Source organism: Octopus bimaculoides, chromosome 2 (assembly GCF_046866305.1).
Source record: "Octopus bimaculoides isolate indiv1 chromosome 2, ASM4686630v1, whole genome shotgun sequence".
NCBI lineage: Eukaryota > Metazoa > Mollusca > Cephalopoda > Octopoda > Octopodidae > Octopus > Octopus bimaculoides.
In genome coordinates, this window is record NC_142929.1 from 184,528,816 (window position 1) to 184,549,387 (window position 20,572).

Consider the following 20,572-nt stretch of genomic DNA (forward strand, 5'->3'; position numbering starts at 1 on the left):
AAATGAAAATATTCCACTTTGATAAATATATTAACCTGAATGTGTTTTTTTTTGCTTTTTTTATTATCATTTTATTGACATTTCTTTGCATTTATCGCTGATTTTATTTCATGACTTGTATTTGTTTAATTAGACTGAAAGTAACTGCATTAAGAAAAATACATCACAATGCGACAGAAATGACCACAATTTACGATTCCATCGGGCGATTAAGTGAAAGAATGTTTCTAAAATTAGTTGATGCCATCCGTTTATGAGTAATTCTGTGTTCAACGCCAGAAGATAAGAACGCTATTTTATAGCATTTTATATTTGAGAAGTTTTTGTTCAAGCATACAATCTCTTTCGTTTCAATATATTTTTTTTGTGTAAATTTCACTTTTTGCAATTATGGTACAGATGATGATGATGAAGTTGATTGCAGCAATGTTTGTGGTGTTGGTTATGATAGTGTTGGTATTATTCTTGGTCGTGTATATGTTTGGTAGTGATGTTTATTCTAAAAACGATGGAGAAATACATTTATAATAATTTCTTCATTTCTTTTTTACCATCCAATCAGTCGTACTTTGTTATTGAAAACGTTCTAATGAGTTTTAGTGACAATGGTATTGCTTGTTTTGGCTTGTTCGGTGTTGTTTGGTGGTTTGGGGTTTTTTAGTGTTTGGATTATGATAGTATTAACAAAGGAGATAATTAGAAAGAATTATAAAGTTTCTTCAGATTGACATAATACATGTTTGTAAAACAAAGTTATGATTTATTGATGTGGCTCCCATGTCGTCCAGTATAGTTTTCTATCTCATGATTTCCTGAGATGACACCTACTTAAACATGATGTTGCTTGTATAAAAGATTGAGGAGAGAATATTAAAACAGAATCATCCAAGTAATGACTTGGTGGGTGGTTGATGAACTTTATACGGAACATCATTCAAATATGGAGATTATTCGAAGATATAGGCACAATACCTGAAATTTGGGGGAAGGATGCTAGTCGATAACATGGACCCCAACGCTTGACTGGTACTTATTTTATCAACTACGAAAGGATGAAAGGTAAAGTCGACCTCGGTGAAATTTAAACTTAGAATGCAACGACAGACGAAGTGCTGCTAAGCAATTTGTTCGGTGTGTTAACGATATGGCCAGCTAGCCCCCTTGAGAACGATTACTATCGTTATAAGCTTATCAGATGCCAAGGCATTGCAGTTGTTTATGTTAAATATATAAATTTCATCGAAAATCTCAAAAAAGGAGAGCCTATGAAGTACGAATACATGACATGGCTAATTTACTTTTCCTCCTCTTGCAGTCTCTAAGTACGGTTTTGTCTACCAGGATTTAATCCTGGGACCTCTGTAGTTACGCTTCAAACCCTACTGCTCATGTAGGGCTGTAGCCAGCCCACTTATGCGAACCTTCCTTCATTGGACACTAAACTTCGCTTGCGATGACCTATTGAGGTAAGTGAAATCGAAATCGAACTAAATTCGACGATTGGCACCCATGCCAACGTCGTCTCCATCATTGGACACTAAACTCGGCTTCCGAAGACTTGTTGGGGCAGGCAAAAGCGAAATCGTGATTGCACTTGTGCCCAGCGTCGCGTTCCTGGCACTTGTGCCGGTGGCACGTGTAAAGACATTCGAGCGAGATCGTTGCCAGTGCCGCTGGACTGGCTCCTGTGCAGGTGGCACGTAAAATACACCATTTTGAGTGTGGCCGTTGCCAGTACCGCCTGACTGGCTTTCGTGCCGGTGGCACGTAAAAACACCCACTACATTCTCGGAGTGGTTAACGTTAGGAAGAGCATCCAGCTGTAGAAACTCTGCCAAATCATATTGGAGTCTGGTGTAGCCATTTGGTTCACCAGTCTTCAGTCAAATCGTCCAACCCATGCTAGCATGGAAAGCGGACGTTAAACTATGGTGATGATGATTGTTTAGGCAGAAGGTAAACATATAATATTCCAATACGTCGTGAGTAAGATCCAATTGTTTTTAAGATTAGTCTATGCTTTTGTAAAACCATGATTAAGATTCCAATACCCAATGAGTAAAGTCCAACAGTCTTTGGAATTGGTCATTCCAAATACAGAGTTTATACACAGTGTACCGTGTATACATACAAATTGTGACCTCTAGCAATTTTGCCTCTATATATATGTATATGTATGTATATAAGTAGGTAGGTAGGTAGGTAGGTAGGTACGTACGTACGTACGTATGTACTTATTTATGGTATGATATGTGGATTGCACGGAAGAAAGGATTTCACCAGTACGTGAACCATTAGTATGCTTTGATTAAGATTTTTTTCTGTTATTGCTTTCATAACGTTAAACCTATATCAAATATATTCAAAATTAATGTTTACTTTGTTTTATTAAAAATCTTGAGTTAAAGAGAATTGTGGATAACACATTTTTTCAACTTGCCCAAGCATTAACATGTATTCTTAACTATCAATCATACTTTTATAAATCTTCGCTAAACTTAATACTCGTTCGGTGTCTCAAAGTACACCGATATGCATTGAATTTCAACGATAGATCTTCATAGATAACAACACACAACACACAACATACACATGCACACGTATTCATACTCGCACGCACACACACACACGTCTGAAAGAAAAGTTTAGGAAAGTATGTTATTAGTGAGGTACTATTTATTTTATTAGATATACGAAATTTCCCTGCATCTTTAGATAATGGCTACATACATTATTCTAAAGGTATTAAAGCAGGTTTGTCTTAATTTATCTTGTCGGAGCGTATGTTGTATATCGTGATGCAATATAGATTAATATTTCAGTATACAGCCGTCTATATTATAAGAATTATAGATATTCACGTCAATGCATTTATCAGTGACGTAGGTCTATCCTTGTCTGGTTATATCAAGTGTCTGTTGTGTTTGTTTAGTCTCAGCTAGAATCATCTTAGTGTGAGGATAAAAATGACATTTTAGTGATTTATCAGAATTACGTCTAATTATGCCCATCCTGATGTGGTTTTTGTTTCTGATATTGTCAGTGGTAGGTTGAGGCCAACACTGATTGAGTAAACTTATGATGGATATTGTTCCATCTGTGTTGTTAGCTACATTGTTTGCAAGGTTACGTTATCCATTTCTTCTTACTTTGGGGCGAAGATCAGTGACTGCCACCACTTTTTAGGGATCTAATTTCTAAGTTCTGGAGACGCTGGAGACCTTGTTTTAATACTTGCATACCAGATAGAAACTTCATGGGTTACGTGGTGTTTTTAAACTGGATGGCGATTAACTACCACCCGATAAATATCCGCGATCCTCCTCCATTTGCTCAGACGCTCCAGTCTTTCCAGACATATCCCAATGTTCTTAGACATTTTCTAGCTTTTCCTGAAAAACTCTAGTTTATCTGAAAATACTTCAGGTTTTCAAAAACAGTCTGCTTCGTTATATGCTCGATATTTTCTAGAAACACTTGTTTCTCCATAGATATTCCAGTTATGCCTAATAAACTCAGTTTTATTTTTTTATTAATCTAGTGCCATTTAGTGAACGAGATTTCTTTTAATGTTCATTGCCATATTGGTCAATTGAATACAGGAGTTATATATATTTGCATATATGTATGTTTGCATGGTGTATGTGTGCGTGTGTGGGGGGGGGGGGGGGGGGTATGTGTGTGTGTGTATGTGTGTGTGTGTGTGTGTGTGTGTGTGTGTGTGTGTGTGTGTGTGTGTGTGTGTGTGTGTGTGTGTGTGTGTGTGTGTTAACCCCATTGAGGTTGCTGCTAGATGGACATTGGTTTGTCATGTATAGTCCACAACATTTCCCCAAACCGAAAACTTACTATTCAAAAGAAAATACAAATTGCCAAAATATTTGATCTGCCGAAGCAGAATTGGTCATGGAGCTGATGCGCACTAACACAAGTAACAACAACAAGCAGTCTACGTTAAGGAGATATTTTTGTGAAGTTGTGTAACTAAAATTTTTGTGGTTCTCTCTAATATAATTATTTTGTTCAGCTACTAATCCTTACTTTAAAACAGCATATCATTCTTTCAACTAATATATTAATGCGATTTATGCTATATTTGATATTTATTCGTATTCTCAGTACCATTGAAATACGCTAATAATATTACTGTAAGATTTTCACTCATTTTCTCAAACTCGTATCCTAATTGGTAATTCATTCTTCGATATTGCATTTAATGTTTTTTTCGTTAGTTGTAGTTCTTTAGTTTCAATATATTATCTAATATATTATAATCCATCTCTTTCAAGCAAGCATCGCATCTGAAACATAAATTTGCAATAAGGTTTCCAGCTGCTTATAATCTTTCCTTGAACGTTTCAAGTTAATTACATACAAAATATGATTTATTACTATGCCAGAATATGTGTATGCTCATCCAACCAGTTTAATATAATAATCAGAGCTGCTTCGGCCTAGTAGAATAGTAGCATTAAAAGTGTATTACCTTGATATATGCCTCTAATAAGGCAAAAAAGAAATCATATTTTTGTATTTATCTAACATTCTTCTGGAAGTATAATATGCTAAACGTACTTAATAAAGTCTGGTGATACGTTTTTTTTTCATACACTTTTCGCCCACATTCCCTATATGTAATTTGATGGTCTATTTAGAGCACAGCAATGGATTCTCTGTAGTTGCTTTACTTTCTAGAATTAGCAATCAAAATCCCTTTAAATCTCATGCTTTCTTCACTAGGGAAGACATATATAAACCATACATATCGTAAAAAGTGTAGGATAGTTCCGATTAGTATACTTCTGAATTTAGGTCTGCTTGAATAAGGGTGACCCAGATTTTAAAAAGAAATACAAGAACAGCATTCTTAGAATGTTCTTTCCAGTTCTACTTTCTTCATAAAACAGCCATACTCTACAAGAGCAATGAAATAGCACATCTGCTAAGATATATTTCTCTTCCTGTCTACACAAGCTAATTGATCTTATGAATGTCTATGTTATTAAAAGACAGATGATAGATTTGAGGAGTTGTAGTATTTTTTTAATTTTGTTAAATCTATTCTCTTTTTCGACAAATCAATTATTTACTACCAACTATCGGAAATTACACCTGAAATACCAGTAAATACATAGTATGCAGTTTCGAATATTTTCGCGAGATGTTAGTGGGTTATTGAGGCAAAGGTGATAGTTAGTAATATAAGAACTTCTGCTGCTATTGTTATTGTGGTTCATTTTATTATAGCGAATGTTTTGCGGTTTTTGTAAATGTTCTTTGTTGTTATTGTCAAACCTGGTTGAAGAGATTGTTGATCTTATGTATTCTAGCTATGATTCTATCGCGTTTTGAGGGACAATTTAGTTCCGACTACAATATTCAATGTATTCTGTTTTGTTGTTTTTTCCTTTGTTTGTCTGCTTATTTTATGATTTTGGTTTTGGTCTTGTGGAGGTGTTCTCAAACACATCACTGCGTGATTCTAGAGTATTTCGTTTTTCGATTTCAATAAGCAAATGTATATTCTAAAAATATATCTGTATCTAGCTGTGATTTTGTTTCATTGGATTCTTTTCACTGGTTTGGTCTGTAGGAAGATGCACTATACATGTCCTTCGCAGATCATGATACGATGCCCTTAAATCAATACAGTTAATGATATCTGCAAAACAAAGGCAAATGAACATATGCAGAAAAAAAAACATACACGACTATGAACCATCAAAAGAATGACTCAACAGAGTAATTAGAGAGCTACCTGGGAGGGAATGCGCTTTATAAATGACGTAACGATGTGAAAAGAGTCGGCTGCTAGTGATTGAGTGGGGATGATCTGAAAGAATCCACCTCCAAGAAACAAAGTCTAATGTAGTAGTCATGGAAACGACAAAGGGTGAATACAGTACGCCTCTGGTCCACACTCAGGAGTATGATTGTGGACAACTTTAGGGCAGTAAAAAACGGTCAGCATTCATCCCTGTTTCCATTACAGAAGCAATATCTCATTTTGCTTGTGATTTACATTCGTAGAAAATTAGTTATTGAAAGGATGAAGTATTTTGTGAATGCTTTTGCTACATTGTTTAATGCACAACGTATTTTCTTCACTTTGAACCAGGAGTGATTGATCATAAGCATTTACCAATTTTGATCACATATATCATTGCTAGATTTTCTTGTTTTATCTTTTATTACCTCTGTAAAATGTTTGTAATGTTATACATTTTGTAGAATCCGATTCTCTATGTCTAATTTCTTTGTTATTTATTCATGTATCATATCCTGTTATTTGAAACATTTATAGTCTTGTATTCAGCATATTTTTCTCACTAATATATATATCACCGAATAATTGTGACTGTTCTAAAGAGAACATGTTTCATTTATTATGTATCAATCGATTATTTCTTTCTCTCTCAGCATCAATTAGTTCTTTCTTTATCAATATTATACTAAGATAGTTTTGCCATTACAGTTTTGCATGAATCCTCTGGAATAGATTTGTTTCGTCTAGAGGAAAGTTTTGTCAGATTATTGCAATATTCCTTCATTTAGATCAATAAGACGTTCTTACATTACTCCAATGATTTGGCGGGGCTTTGGAATATTTTCTCTCTTTAATCTCCATGTACATATTTGTGTATTTCGATATTGTATTTTTGATATATTTGTAATATATAGCTTTTCATTGTTTATTTTGCTAACAATATGCATAATGTAGAACAGAAAATAAAAGACAATCAGCAAGGAAAGGAAGCTTGTTGCAAATTATTCAACTAACAGTTACCTATAAAACGCAGACAACAAATACATATTCATCCAACTAAACAATATAAGAAAAGACTACCGTTGTATTACGTTTATCAAGAACTCTGAGATACTCATTCATTTTAATTTAACATCAATTTTTCTAAGAACATCGCTTTCCTTGAGAAGAAGTTTTTGGTTTCTAATCTTCTGTTTCAGGAATGTTTAGAAAATTCTCCACTGGATCTCTTTTTGATCTCATATCTGCCTAAAGTACGTACCTCTCAATATGTAAATATCTAAGCAGTGTAAAGCTAAATGTTATGTACCCGTAGAATTTTTGTCGTTTTGTTTTTCATCATTTTATGTAGAGGGGAATTATGCCTCTACATATACATGCGCATATGGTTAGTGACGCGGTTAGAAGCTTCATCGAGGTGGTTAAACCTACTTCCTAACCATTGCAAGTCGACTGCAAAAGAAATAACATAAAAGTCGAAGAACTGCATGACATAGAGCTAAGTAAAGCAGCTAGTGTGATCCAGGGCAAAAGGCACTATATTGCCTGATGTACGAACAATAGACGAGCGAGTCAAAGATGTCTGACTGGAGACAGCTCAAGACAATATACACAGACTGTGGTATCAGCAGTATACGATTCAGAGAGAATATAAAGTGTACATTCATAGACATGAATCTGTTCATAAGCGACACTAAAATGATCAGTCGAGTAGCCATCTTTTGGATGCAATCTAAGATGCCTCTGTGTGTAACAGCAGCGCCATCCCGTCCTAGATACGATGGCAATATGCTATTGTACAAAGACTGATGTATTTTCTAGCCCAGAGAAGGAAAGGCTAATTTTCACATTCAGTCTTCGTCGTGCTGTGTAAATGCGTTCAGGATCAGTGAGTTTCAATTTCGTCAAGCTATTCATAGGTTTCCAACAGCTGACCGCGCAACTACTATAACTACTCGTTCATTCGATCTCTAGCAATAGTCAATCTCGACAAAATATATGATGCAGAGTAAAGTTCCAAATTTATGTATATATTGCGATTCTTTAAGTAAATTTCCGCTAGGAATATTGTTTTATCTGCGTTCAGTTATGCGGGACGCATATTTGCTTTAGCCAAAAGAGAAACCTATCCCTTTATTTATATGTAGTAGAAATACATAAAATTCATAATCACAGAAACATGATTTGGGGATTTTCATTCTATATTTGATATACTAGTGAACTAAAAGGGTTACTTTCATTAATTTATATCAAAAGTGGCTATGCTCACTGAAACGGAGATTTATAATTTAGGGAAATTGCTTTGATAAATAGTTCCAGATATTGCATTTAGCTAAACAGTGATACATTATATAAGCTACATTAGTGTAACCTCTCGGTCAAGCGACGTGATATCTAAAGAAAGTTCATATTTCCTCTACTTCTTCTTTCTTCTATGAATATTAGATTTCGTCTGCCAACCGTATTTCTATAATCGATGATAGGTCAATAGCTGAACGTGACCAGATCGGTTATTTGTACCTTGTAGACTAATTACACAAGTTTAAAAGTCATTGTCTCTAACCGACCAGTTCGTGACCTATTGACAAATTATCACATAGTCATGTTGATGCAATCCAAATTAAGAAGAAAAAGTAGACCATATCACTGCAATGAAAGAGAATTTATATACGAAATCTGAAGGGTAATAGCACGTTTTTAATAACATAACGTTGATAATAATTCAAATAATAAAGTCTGTATGGTGAAGGTATTTAAGAAATACAAAACCGAGTAAATGAATCGGATTATAATTTTTCATGTTTCACATATGGTGGTTCAGAGTTCAAATATTCAAGTGAGTGTTGAATATTCGAATGTTACCAGAATTTCACTTCTACCATAATAAAACTGCGGTAGAGTAAATTTATTGTAGGTATTTACCGCCAAGTATTGATCGAACTATTGTTGCCACGAAAATTAGATAAGTTACTGTAATCTACAATGATTGTGAGTAAACGACCTCTAGGTTAATGAAATCGTTTATTTTAAACGCGTGAAACAATAGTTAAAGTATACCTCATATCTCTCTTGCTGAAAAATGTCAAATGAAGCAATCTTAAATATTATACAAGTTATGCAATGTATCAACTAATGGATTACTGTGGCTAAGGACTAGCATGAACACACCACACTGTGGTTTATATCATTTGCATCAGTGCATAAGTGTTAGTAGTGTGTCAACTAAATTCACAGAACGTGGCAATGTGCATGCGGTTGTGTGTGTGCGCGTGTGCGCGTGTTTATGTGTTTGTGTGTGTGCGCCAGTGCGTGTATGTGCATGTGTGTGTAGGGATAAATTATGAGTAAATTTACATACCTAAAAAATGCATGAGCTCGCAGAAAAAAATGCTTCACATCTTTCTCATACCAGTTTCCACAAAATGGCGTTAACCTGCTTACTCCCTTTGTAGAATTGATATGGACTACACGGTGTTGATGAGATGGCGAAGACCAGAGAATATGAAAGGAGCTGTTCGCAAATCCGTTCTGAGTAGAAAGACTGTTGTTCAACTGCACGTCTCTTTACAGAGTAGAGTCGAAATGATAATTATTAAATATACGGACGTAAAATTATTAGAATTATATAGATAGATACAAACACACATGTAAATATATGTAAATGAATATATTCATGTATACATGTATAAGTATATAAGCTCATGTGTCTATATACATGCATATAAATAGGCAAACATGGCGGACAGCGCGATGTGCAGAGGATCGTTTAAAAGGTATTTTTGAACATTCTTCATTGCAACAATAGGGACCTGAAGAAGCATAGAACGGTAAATGGTTTATTTGGGTCTTCTTTTACGAGTAAGAGGAACAATTTTATACATATCAACTAAGCGTTATTCATGCCAAATATACAATACTTATTTTCACACATGTAGCATTTCGCTTCTGCGAGCATAGTGAACATTGTAAAAACAATACGACTAATATTGCCATGAACACCACTACAGTACGTGTAAGATATCTTGGAAAACATGTGTATCCTTTCATTTCATATTGTCTTTCTAGTTAAGAAAGGATGTTCTTTGATACTCTGAAAAATAGACCCACGAAGATCCCACTATCACATACAAAAAGTGGTTAAAATACACCTTTTCTATTTTCTATCCGGTTATTTCTGTGTTCCTCTTTGTCGAAGAGCCTAGGCTCGAAATGTAAAATACATTTTCACTTCCCGAGCGTTAAACTAATACATCTGTTTGTTGTTTACACACCCGTCTTCGTCTTTCGTTTTTTTTTGGTGGGGGGGAGTTCTCACTATATATATATATATATATATATTCACACACACACACACAAGAGGGTCAGTTAATTATGAGTGTATTCAAAATATTTTCCTCTCAGATTCACAGACTTATTGCAGCGGTCCTTCATTTTTTCTAAGCCCTATAAAAGAACTCGGGGTGCTGTAGCACCAACTAGGCCGTTCCTGATACCCTTATAGCCAGTAATGCTTCACCACTCCTTCGTACGCATTTAAAAACAGCAGAAAGTTACAAGTTCAAAACAATTTTGCCACGTTCTATAATCTGTCTTTAATCAACATGAAATACATAGATACAAATATATCAGTACAAGGAATATTGCTGGAACATCCCAAGAAAGCTACTTTCAAAGGCAGACATATCAAACTTGCTATTCATATTCGAGATAGAAAAGTTATACAGATAAGACATGCATTTATGAAGATAATGTTTCCTGAAAATCTCATTCAAAATCATCTAGGAGGACAAGTGCTTCGAAATCTGCAAATCTTCTACCCCAATTATAAATTTACATTCATATCAATAATTATTTGTATATTTTGGTTACGTTTCTAAACGCCTAAGCAACAATCTTGAGAAACTAGTTTATCCTAGCAAAGAAACAATCCGTAAGTGGAGCAGTAAAAACATGCATGATTTTCTTGATGTTCGATAAGTTAAAATTATCGTTGCTTTTATCCAAATTTCAATTAGTGAGCTTTTGTTTGGGTTACAGCTAATATTCTACTCAATACCACTGATTTGCTCGTTAGTTGTTTGACTTTTACAATTTGAGCATGCCCGTTGGGGAGCATCATAGCCATATGTTGAGAGGAAGTCTTTGGGATTTGAATAATTCACCTCTGAAGACATGTGTGTTTCTTTCAACACCCTTCAACAACCCTCATTCAGGGACCTTTTGCGCGGGAAACGGCTACTCGACCTGCAGAAAATTCTAACTCGGACCCACTTGCACGGTTATACGGTGTTTATTTTGATATACCACCATCTGGTGCACATATCGTTATGATACATGTGCCTGATGTACCCTTAACAGACGGGTAGTCATGATGGGTATACTGGGTTTCGTATATTTTACCCCAGTGTCACTGCGATGGCATGCACTTCTCTCTCGCTCAATAATAATGATAATACAATCACCAGTCGGAACAATACTGGAGTAGGAGAAAGGTAAGATTGTTTTGGACTTGCCTATACAAACGGACAGAAAGTTAGAAAATAATAGATCGGACATAACATAGATTAGTTCAAGAGAATTACTTACTAATCGACCCATCATGCTCGTTTGATTCCAGGATCGTAAAGAAAGTATAAGAAAGGTAAAACAAAAAATAAAATTCCTTAAAATTTGAAATAGGAAGAATTTGGAGCATGGTATCAATACAGGTCATGCCTTTAATAATTGACGCGGTGGGAAGAGTAAGCAAAGATATCGACAAATAGCTGAAGAAGACAGGGTTTTTTTCTAAGGATGTGGGCAGTACTTGTCAGCACAATCTTTTGGATTTCTCGGAGATATGTTTCTCCTGGAAAATTATCTAGATGTTTCTGACATCCCTTTCTTATCGTACCAAGGGCAACCACAATAAGGGGAACAGTTCTCGCTTTAAGATGCCATATCTTTTGTATTTCAATTTCCAGGTCCTTATATTTATTTAATTTGTCAAATTCCTTTACAGATATATTTTTGTCAGTGGGAACACTTACATCTATTAGTCTACAAGTATTGTGTTCCCTGTCTTTAATGACAATATCTGATCGATTAACCTGGTTTGTTCTGTCGGTGTTGAATGGAAAACTCCCGAGGATAGTTACATTTTTACCTTCAAAGACTGGCTCAAGATGATATTTATACCAGTAAACAGGAGTGCTAATTTTGTGGTGTTTACATATTTTCCAATGTAAACACTTGTTCTATTTTTTAGCAGATTTGGTTTTATAATGTCGACATATTAACCAGCGTCGATATTGGGCAATTCTGCCATGCTTTGATTTATACTCCATGGGTGCTAAACATTTGCACCCAGAGATTAGGTACTTCACTGTTTCAATTTTATCGCTGCAGTATCGACACTTTGGGTCTACTCCATTTTTCATCACATGGGCTTGTTAGTTTCGGGTTTATAAGCTCTAATCTTTGGCAGCTAAGATGAAGACTTCACTTTCTCCCTTTATCCCTGAGCTCCATAGCCACTGATGGGTGTGCTTCCGGTCTACATCAGCTTGTTTACTACAGGCGACATACTTGCCATGCACAGGTTTTTGCTCCAATCACTCAGCCAATTGTGAAAATGTTTTTTCCTTTGCCATTTTTATTATTATTGTTGTTGTATTTGTTGTTGTTTCTTGTTTATTTCTATTGTTGTTGTTGTTGTTGTTATTAATATTATCATTATTATTATTATTATTATTATTATTATTATTATTATTATTGCAGTATGACTTGGCTCGAGAGAGTGAGAGAGCGAGAAAGAGATAGATAGATAGATAGATAGATAGATAGATAGATAGATAGATAGATAGATGGATAATGAATATACAGATATATATATATGTATATATATATATATATAAATAAGCATAAACATAAGAGATCTGGCATGTTGATGCTAGGTTGAAGCTAAGAGTAAATGAACTGAAAACTCGTTAAACATGAAACGGATTTATATTAAAGAACAATATATATGCACCTGTAATCTAAATGAATTAATTTTCCAATTAATACGTGGAATCGGATGACACGGGTCATAATGTCGAGGCAATTTAATTTCGTGATATTACTAATAGGTAACGTCCCGTCAATCAATCTCATATACTCAGTGTGCACAGAACAGTATTTCTCTATCTAACCAGACATCCATCACAATAGAAATCATTTTATTTCAGTTGATAGTGAAATTAACAAAGAAAGAAAAAAACAAAACAGCATAATAATTTGAAAAATATAAAAATCAAAGACATTTTTGTTGCGGAATATATCAGTGGCGTAATATCAAACATCAGGTTGTGTATCATCATCTTAACTACCAACAGATATGGAAATCACTCCAATTTATATGTATAACTCTTTCGGTGCTGAGTGAGCCGCCTCGCATACGCGTAATTATTTCTACTATACACGCGATATGCTTCATTGAGCAAAATGAACAACACATTAATGAATATTGTTTCCAATTTCCGATATTCAGCATATTTTGCATTGGCATTAAATATTCCATTGATAAGATAATGGCAAATCGTGAAATGTAATTTATTCGTATCGTCAGCAAAAATAAATTGTCATGTTTAACAGCGTCTAAGCAATTTTCTGTAATCAATAGCGAAAGATGTGGCATCAGAAAGAAACGGAGAGGCTATGTTCGCTACTAAATTGGCCCTGCGCTAGTGGGCGAGATAATAGAGTCACAAGTATTATTGGGAAACATGTTGCTATCGATCAGAATAAATAGAGGATTTAAGCAGAAATTGATAGTTAGAAATGACAAATGAAATCGTTCAATATCAAGGATATGAAGTGATTTTGAGAGCACGTAAGTTATGCATTTATACACAGACACACACTCGCTTACAACCATCTATACAAATATGCGCTCTTGTGAGTTAGTGTGTGTCTGCGTGTGTGTGCGCGTGTGTGTGTGTACGTGTGTGTGTGCGCGCGCTTGTGAGTGTGCGTCCATGCGAAATTTTGCGTGTGTTTAATATTATGGGTTACGCAGCTGGTTAAGCATTATCTTATTCACTCAATATGAAATGTAATATAAATAGATATATTGTATACCACAAAATGCCGTTATACTTATATCTTTCGCTCTTCTGGCTCTTCTGACTTTCACCGTGTGTGTGATAAGCTGGCATAGCGATCAACTTGGTATGTTGTTTACGTTGTCTGTCTATTAAGGAAATGATCAACAATTGCGTATTTATCACAAACGTTCTTCAGTGCGCTATTTCATCGACTAATGTATTCAAATTAAGCCAATGGCCCGTTTGAGCTACTTCATCCGTCCTCCTCTCCCTTTTATTTATGCAAATTCTCCCGAACTAAGATTGTTCTTAGCTCTCACTAAATATTTTAAAGGCCTCCGAACTCAATATCAGGTATTCCTTTCTCCGATCATGAAATCATTGATAGTAATTCATACATTTTTCAAATTTTTCTTCCCTTTTCCTTGAGTGACTTGGTAAAAAAACATTGCTATCCTATATGGACGAATGTTATTTTAAAACATTTTGTGGATTATCTTGTATGGCTTACTTGCAATTCCTTATGAATTTTTAATTCAAATCTTTGTCACTAATCCCTTGTGTTATTTTCTCTTAACACCTTAACGATTTAAAAGCTATTAGATTGGGATGTGACTAGAAAATAAGTGCGTAAATGGAAAAAGAAAAATGAAAATTAATGCCTGCCAATACACACGCATACCTAAATGCACATATGTAGACACACGGAAAGGAACATTCAAAATTTTTTTCAATTAAAAATATCAGTTCAATTACATTTTATTTTTTTAAATTGGCATAAAAGTATAAACGTTTCCAATAAATTCACTACATTGACTGGTGGTGAATCATTATTTGTTGCTATTTATAGATTTGAAATTGGACTTTAATCGCTTAAAACGAAAGATATTATTTACCTTGAAAATATTTGAACGTTAGCTACTGATATATACGTAGGTGGGTGTGTGTGAAAAATAGTTAACAACGACAGAAGCAGTATCAATACAGTAATCTTTATCTCCAACTTAACGTGGATGTAAATAATGCGTTATTTACCTTGAGAAGATCTATCGTATGCATTCGTAGTGCATAAAAGCACTCTTATTTATATTGTTGATAGAGGAAACCTGTCCGCTATGGCCGCCGCGATATAAATATATGCATGTGATTGTATATAAATTGTATGCATGTGATTGTATATAAATTGTATGCATGTGATTGTATATAAATATATGCATGTGATTGTATATAAATTGTATGCATGTGATTGTATATAAATTATATGCATGTGATTGTATATAAATTGTATGCATGTGATTGTATATAAATTGTATGCATGTGATTGTATATAAATTGTATGCATGTGATTGTATATAAATTGTATGCATGTGATTGTATATAAATTGTATGCATGTGATTGTATATAAATTGTATGCATGTGATTGTATATAAATTGTATGCATGTGATTGTATATAAATTGTATGCATGTGATTGTATATAAATTGTATGCATGTGATTGTATATAAATTGTATGCATGTGATTGTATATAAATATATGCATGCGATTGTATATAAATTGTATGCATGTGATTGTATATAAATTGTATGCATGTGATTGTATATAAATATATGCATGTGATTGTATATAAATATATGCATGTGATTGTAAACTTAAGGGGGTAATAGTCAAACGGAATGCTGAATGATAATAGAACAGTAGAAAAAATGGGTTTTCAACAGTAACAATAGCAATTCACTTCATGTTTCGAGTTACCACTTTTCGCGGCGTACACTGATTTATTGACGGTGATATTTTTTCCGTACACTTATTAGGGACGGATGTCTGTACCCATAACTTCTGACAAGATCGCGAGAGTTGTGACAAAGTATCAGGAAGATTTACTCAATCGGGAAAATTGACCTGGCTGCTTTCAAAAGATTGGGTTTCGTTGAAGACACCCATCGTTTAATCGACACAAATAGGCAAAGAAGAAAATTGAAATTAGAATGCAAAGACCAAAATACATTCTGATAGAATTTTTTCCGATGCACTCAACTGCCTGTAATTGTTCATGAAATAATAATAGAAAAACAAGCATTAACACTTGCATATTTTGAAGCTCAGAGCCCCTAAATATGAGCTGTTCTTTACATTCTAATTAAAATCCCGCTGAGGTCAATTTTACTTTTCATTTCAGTGGCGCCAATAAATTAAAGTGCATGTCATATAATGGAGTCGATGATACCAAAATTACTGGCGTTCTGACAAGATATTTGTCATTAATATTATTAGGGTGGTGAGATGGAGTAAGTGTTAGCATGCCGAACAAAATGCTTAGCAGCATTTCGTCCGTTTTTACTTTCTGAGATCATTTTCCTCTGTGGTCGACTTTGCTTTCATCCCTTCGGGGTCCATAAAACAACTACCACTTGAACACTGGGGTCGAACTAGGGACGATTTGATCGACTTAAACACGAAATTATTGGCTTTGTGCCAAATTTGAAGCCAATTAGTGTGGCAAGATGGTAGAATCGTTAGCACAAAACGCTTAGCGGTATTTCTTAGCTTTACATTTTGAATTGCAATTGCGCTGTAGTCGAATTTTCCTTTAACATTTTCGTGGTCGCTAAAATAGGTACCAGTTCAACAAAGGTTCATGTAATACACAAGCTATGCTACATCAGAATATCATAGAAAGAGTGATTATTTTTATTCCTATTTATTCTTTACCTTTCCATTCCTGAGCTATCTATGTCACATCTTAGTTCCTTCCCACAGTCTCAAGAGGCAACTATTTCCTATCGATGCCTTTCACTCCCAATGCTGGGACTTGGTTTTTCTCGACTTCCTCGTTTCTAGTCGTTACAAAATTCTAGTCTGAAAATATAGCTACGTCGACGAAGGTCCATTTTTTGGACTCCTTCCCTAGGAGAGTGACATTTGGTCAGTTATGTTAGTGATTTATCTGTGTAGACTGGCAACTTGTTCTCCGCTACTGGCACACGTGTTATTTGTACCCCTTTTTGGCACATTGTAGCCCGTACTTCCTGCACATTTCCTACTGTATTCGCACGGCCACTTTATCATGGAGTTTTTGCACTCCTTTTGGAACAGTTGTGAGCAACCACTAATTGTATATCTAAGACTCTGCGATGGCTTTTCAGATAATCTACATAAAGATGGAACTGCTGTCTCATCAACGCTGCACTTGGTTTGCAAAGCTTTTTCCCGAGTAACAAGGATCAGGTTCTGTCCCCTTCTTTAAAAATCCATAGATTCTTCATCCGATGTTTACTGGAAAAAATCTTCGTGTAAGATTTTCTGTTTCTAGTTGATGATCTTTCCATTGTTATTCCTCATTTTGAACTACTGGAGGGTTTCGCCATTATCACTGATCACCTTCTCATTCATTGCAGTCTGCAATATTCTTTCATCGCTATTTCTCACATGGACGTGCAAGGACTTCATCTCCTTCATAACACAATTCTTTACTGAAACCAATCCTCATTCACCTTCCTTCCTAGATAAGTAAAGCATAGGCCCGGGGGTATAAAGCTACTGCAGACTCACAATAACGAAGGAGATCAATATAGACAAAAGAGAACAATAAATTGTTCTTTGAATGTTGTATTAGGTATGAGCCTGAGAAACGAAATTATATAAAAAAGGGTATATATATAACTAAGATTAAAACGAGCATAGAAAAGATTGGAGAAGAGGCGGCATTAAAACTGCAGTGCAAGAGGAGCAACAGAGGACTGTGTTCCAGCAGAAAAAACCAGTTGAACAAGAGCATGGAGGACTTTGTTTTTCATCATGCTTTTCGGAGTCGGTAATATAAGTACTAGTTAAGCACTGGAGTTGTCGTAAACAACTGACCACTTCCCCGAACTTTACTGGCCATGTGCCAAAATTATTATTATTATTATTATTCAGTAGTTTTATTTTTATAACGTGCTTTCATTTCACTACCGAGCGCAGCTCTGTGTGATTTGAGTATGTGCTGTGGTTTGCTGTGATACTCTTATGGTTACTGTATTGACAGTGTTTTGCGTAGGATGTGTTCAGTGCCCAGTAGTGCAATTTTCTGTATGCTATATATATTTGTAAGTCCTGGTATTTTTGTTATGTATTTGTCTGAATATTTTTTTATCATACATAAGGCGCCTACTATGATAGGAATTGTTTGTGTTTTTAGATTCCACATTCGAGTTACCTCTATTTCCAGGTCTTTGTAGTTTGAAAGTTTTTTCCATTTCTTTTAGGGAAACGTTGTCATCTGCTGGTATTGATACTTCACTTAGAAAGCATTTTTTCCTTCATGATCTGTGACAACTCTATCTGGTCTACTGGCCTTAATTTCTCTATCTGTGACATTTTCTGGTGTGTGTTTATACCATCTTTCTTCTGTTGTTATTCCATAGTGTTGGCATAGCTTCCAGTGTATATAGGTCCCAGCTCTGTCGTGTCTGTGAATATATTCCTTCTTAGCCAGGACTGGGCAGCCAGAGTAAATATGATTTATTGTTCCTTGTCCATCACCACATATTCTGCAGTTACTTGTTATGTTTCTTTTCATTATATGTCTTTGGTAATTTCTATTATTATTATTATTATTATTATTATTATTATTATTATTATTATTATTATTATTATTATTATTATACTTGAAACTTATATTTCAGTCAAAATGGCACAATAAAGAGCTTAAATAAATCATAAACTTTTCGCAGTCTGCAATTCAGGATGTGAAATGTAATTAGCATGTGTAACTCTAACTTGTAAGGTAGGCAAATTTCGCTTCCTTACATTTTATCACCCAATTCTGTTTACTATTTATTACCGGAATTTGAATTTTTATTGCTACGCTTGTACATCATCAGTCACGGTAATGATGGATTTAGGAAATTTACAGTTCCTAATAAGTAGCCAGATATTCACAGGAAAATATGAAAAAATAACTCAAGATATAATGCAAATGATAATAATAACAGCAACAACAACAACAGCAACAACATCATCATAAAAAAAAATTTAAATAATAAAATACTCAATAGCCATGGTTTTTTTTAATTTACGTTTTTTTTTTTACAGGATATCTAACAAAAATTACGAAATGAGATGATTAGTTATTGCTATTGATGAGGTGAAACAAATTAAGAGCAAAATAATTAGAATAGGAAATATTTGAAGCTGACAATGTGTGAACGTATGTATGCCTGTTTATAGAGAAGCGTGTATATATATATATATATATATATATATATATATATATATATATATATATATATATATATATATATAAAGAGAGAGGAGGAGAGACAGACAAACAGACAGAGACAGAGACAGAGACAGAGAGATATTAATTCATTAGGCAAGTCTAACTGCCATAACTTCTTTTCAGTTATTCAATATATTGTTAGCAAGTGTACTCTATATATAACAGTATGCACATTTGGTGAATATATCTTAGCCTGCTGTTGGGTTGTATTATTTTCATTACTATTAAATTTCAAATGAAAGCAAGTATGCGAATATTATGTCCAGTATATTTTAATATAACTTAAAACAGGATTAATCTTTCGTGAGTGTGTAGATAGATATACATATATATATATATATATATATATATATATATATATATATATATATATATATATATATATATATATATATATATATATATATATATAAACACACGCGCGCTCGTATATATATATATATATATATATATATATATATATATATATAATCATAAATATACAGGGATTAGCATTGAGTTGCTTCTCCAACATACTGAAAATTTAGAAATAGCAGTCAAAGAACTACTGATTCTAAACTACAAATTTTAGGGGAGGTAATATATAAATTTTAGGGGAGGTAATCAGTGATAGTTTTATTAGAAGCAGACGGGGTGATTAAGCATTTTTGGGAATCGAATTGTTTAGATTAGAAATGTATTTGCTTATGAACTAAAATATTTACATAGCCAAAAATTGTCTATATGTTCATATTCAGGAGCTGTTGATATTGTTCGCTAGATATAGTCTCCATGCGTTGTTTAACAGAAGCTGTTTCATTGCATTTGTATGGAGGGTAAATTTTGAAGTTTGGTTGGAGATTCCCCGCACATCTCTCACATAGGTTCACCTATTGTTATTTGTCCTTATCTTGAGAAACGTATTTTTTCATTATGCATTGCTGTTCTCCCTCTGGATGACATTCTTGTTTGACCTATTGAGTTGTATTGTATATTCATTCTCAACAACTGACGACCGTAATCAAGTTTTCGGCTGCACAGGTAATCTCAGTCTCAATCTTGAATGTTTTTCTTTGCTTCAAATGAAACTCCGAACCTTGACACGAAACAAACTCACAGTTTCAGTTGCTATGAAAAGCTATATATATATATATATATATATATATATATATATATATATATATAAATGTGTGTGTGTGTGTGTGTGTGTGTGTGTGTGTACATACACAAATATACGCACACGCACACGCCCGCAGAGGAAAACAGACACGCACGGACATGTAGACACACACGCAAACACACACACACACACATATATATATATATTTATACATATATATATAGCTTTTCATAGCAACTGAAACTGTGAGTTTGCTTCGTGTCAAAAGTTTCATGACTTCCATTTACAGGCAACCGATGTAACAACTTTCTATTGGTGTTTTATTTTTATTAAGTGTGGTTTGTTGTGTATGGTAGTTCACTGAGTAACTGTTTCCTG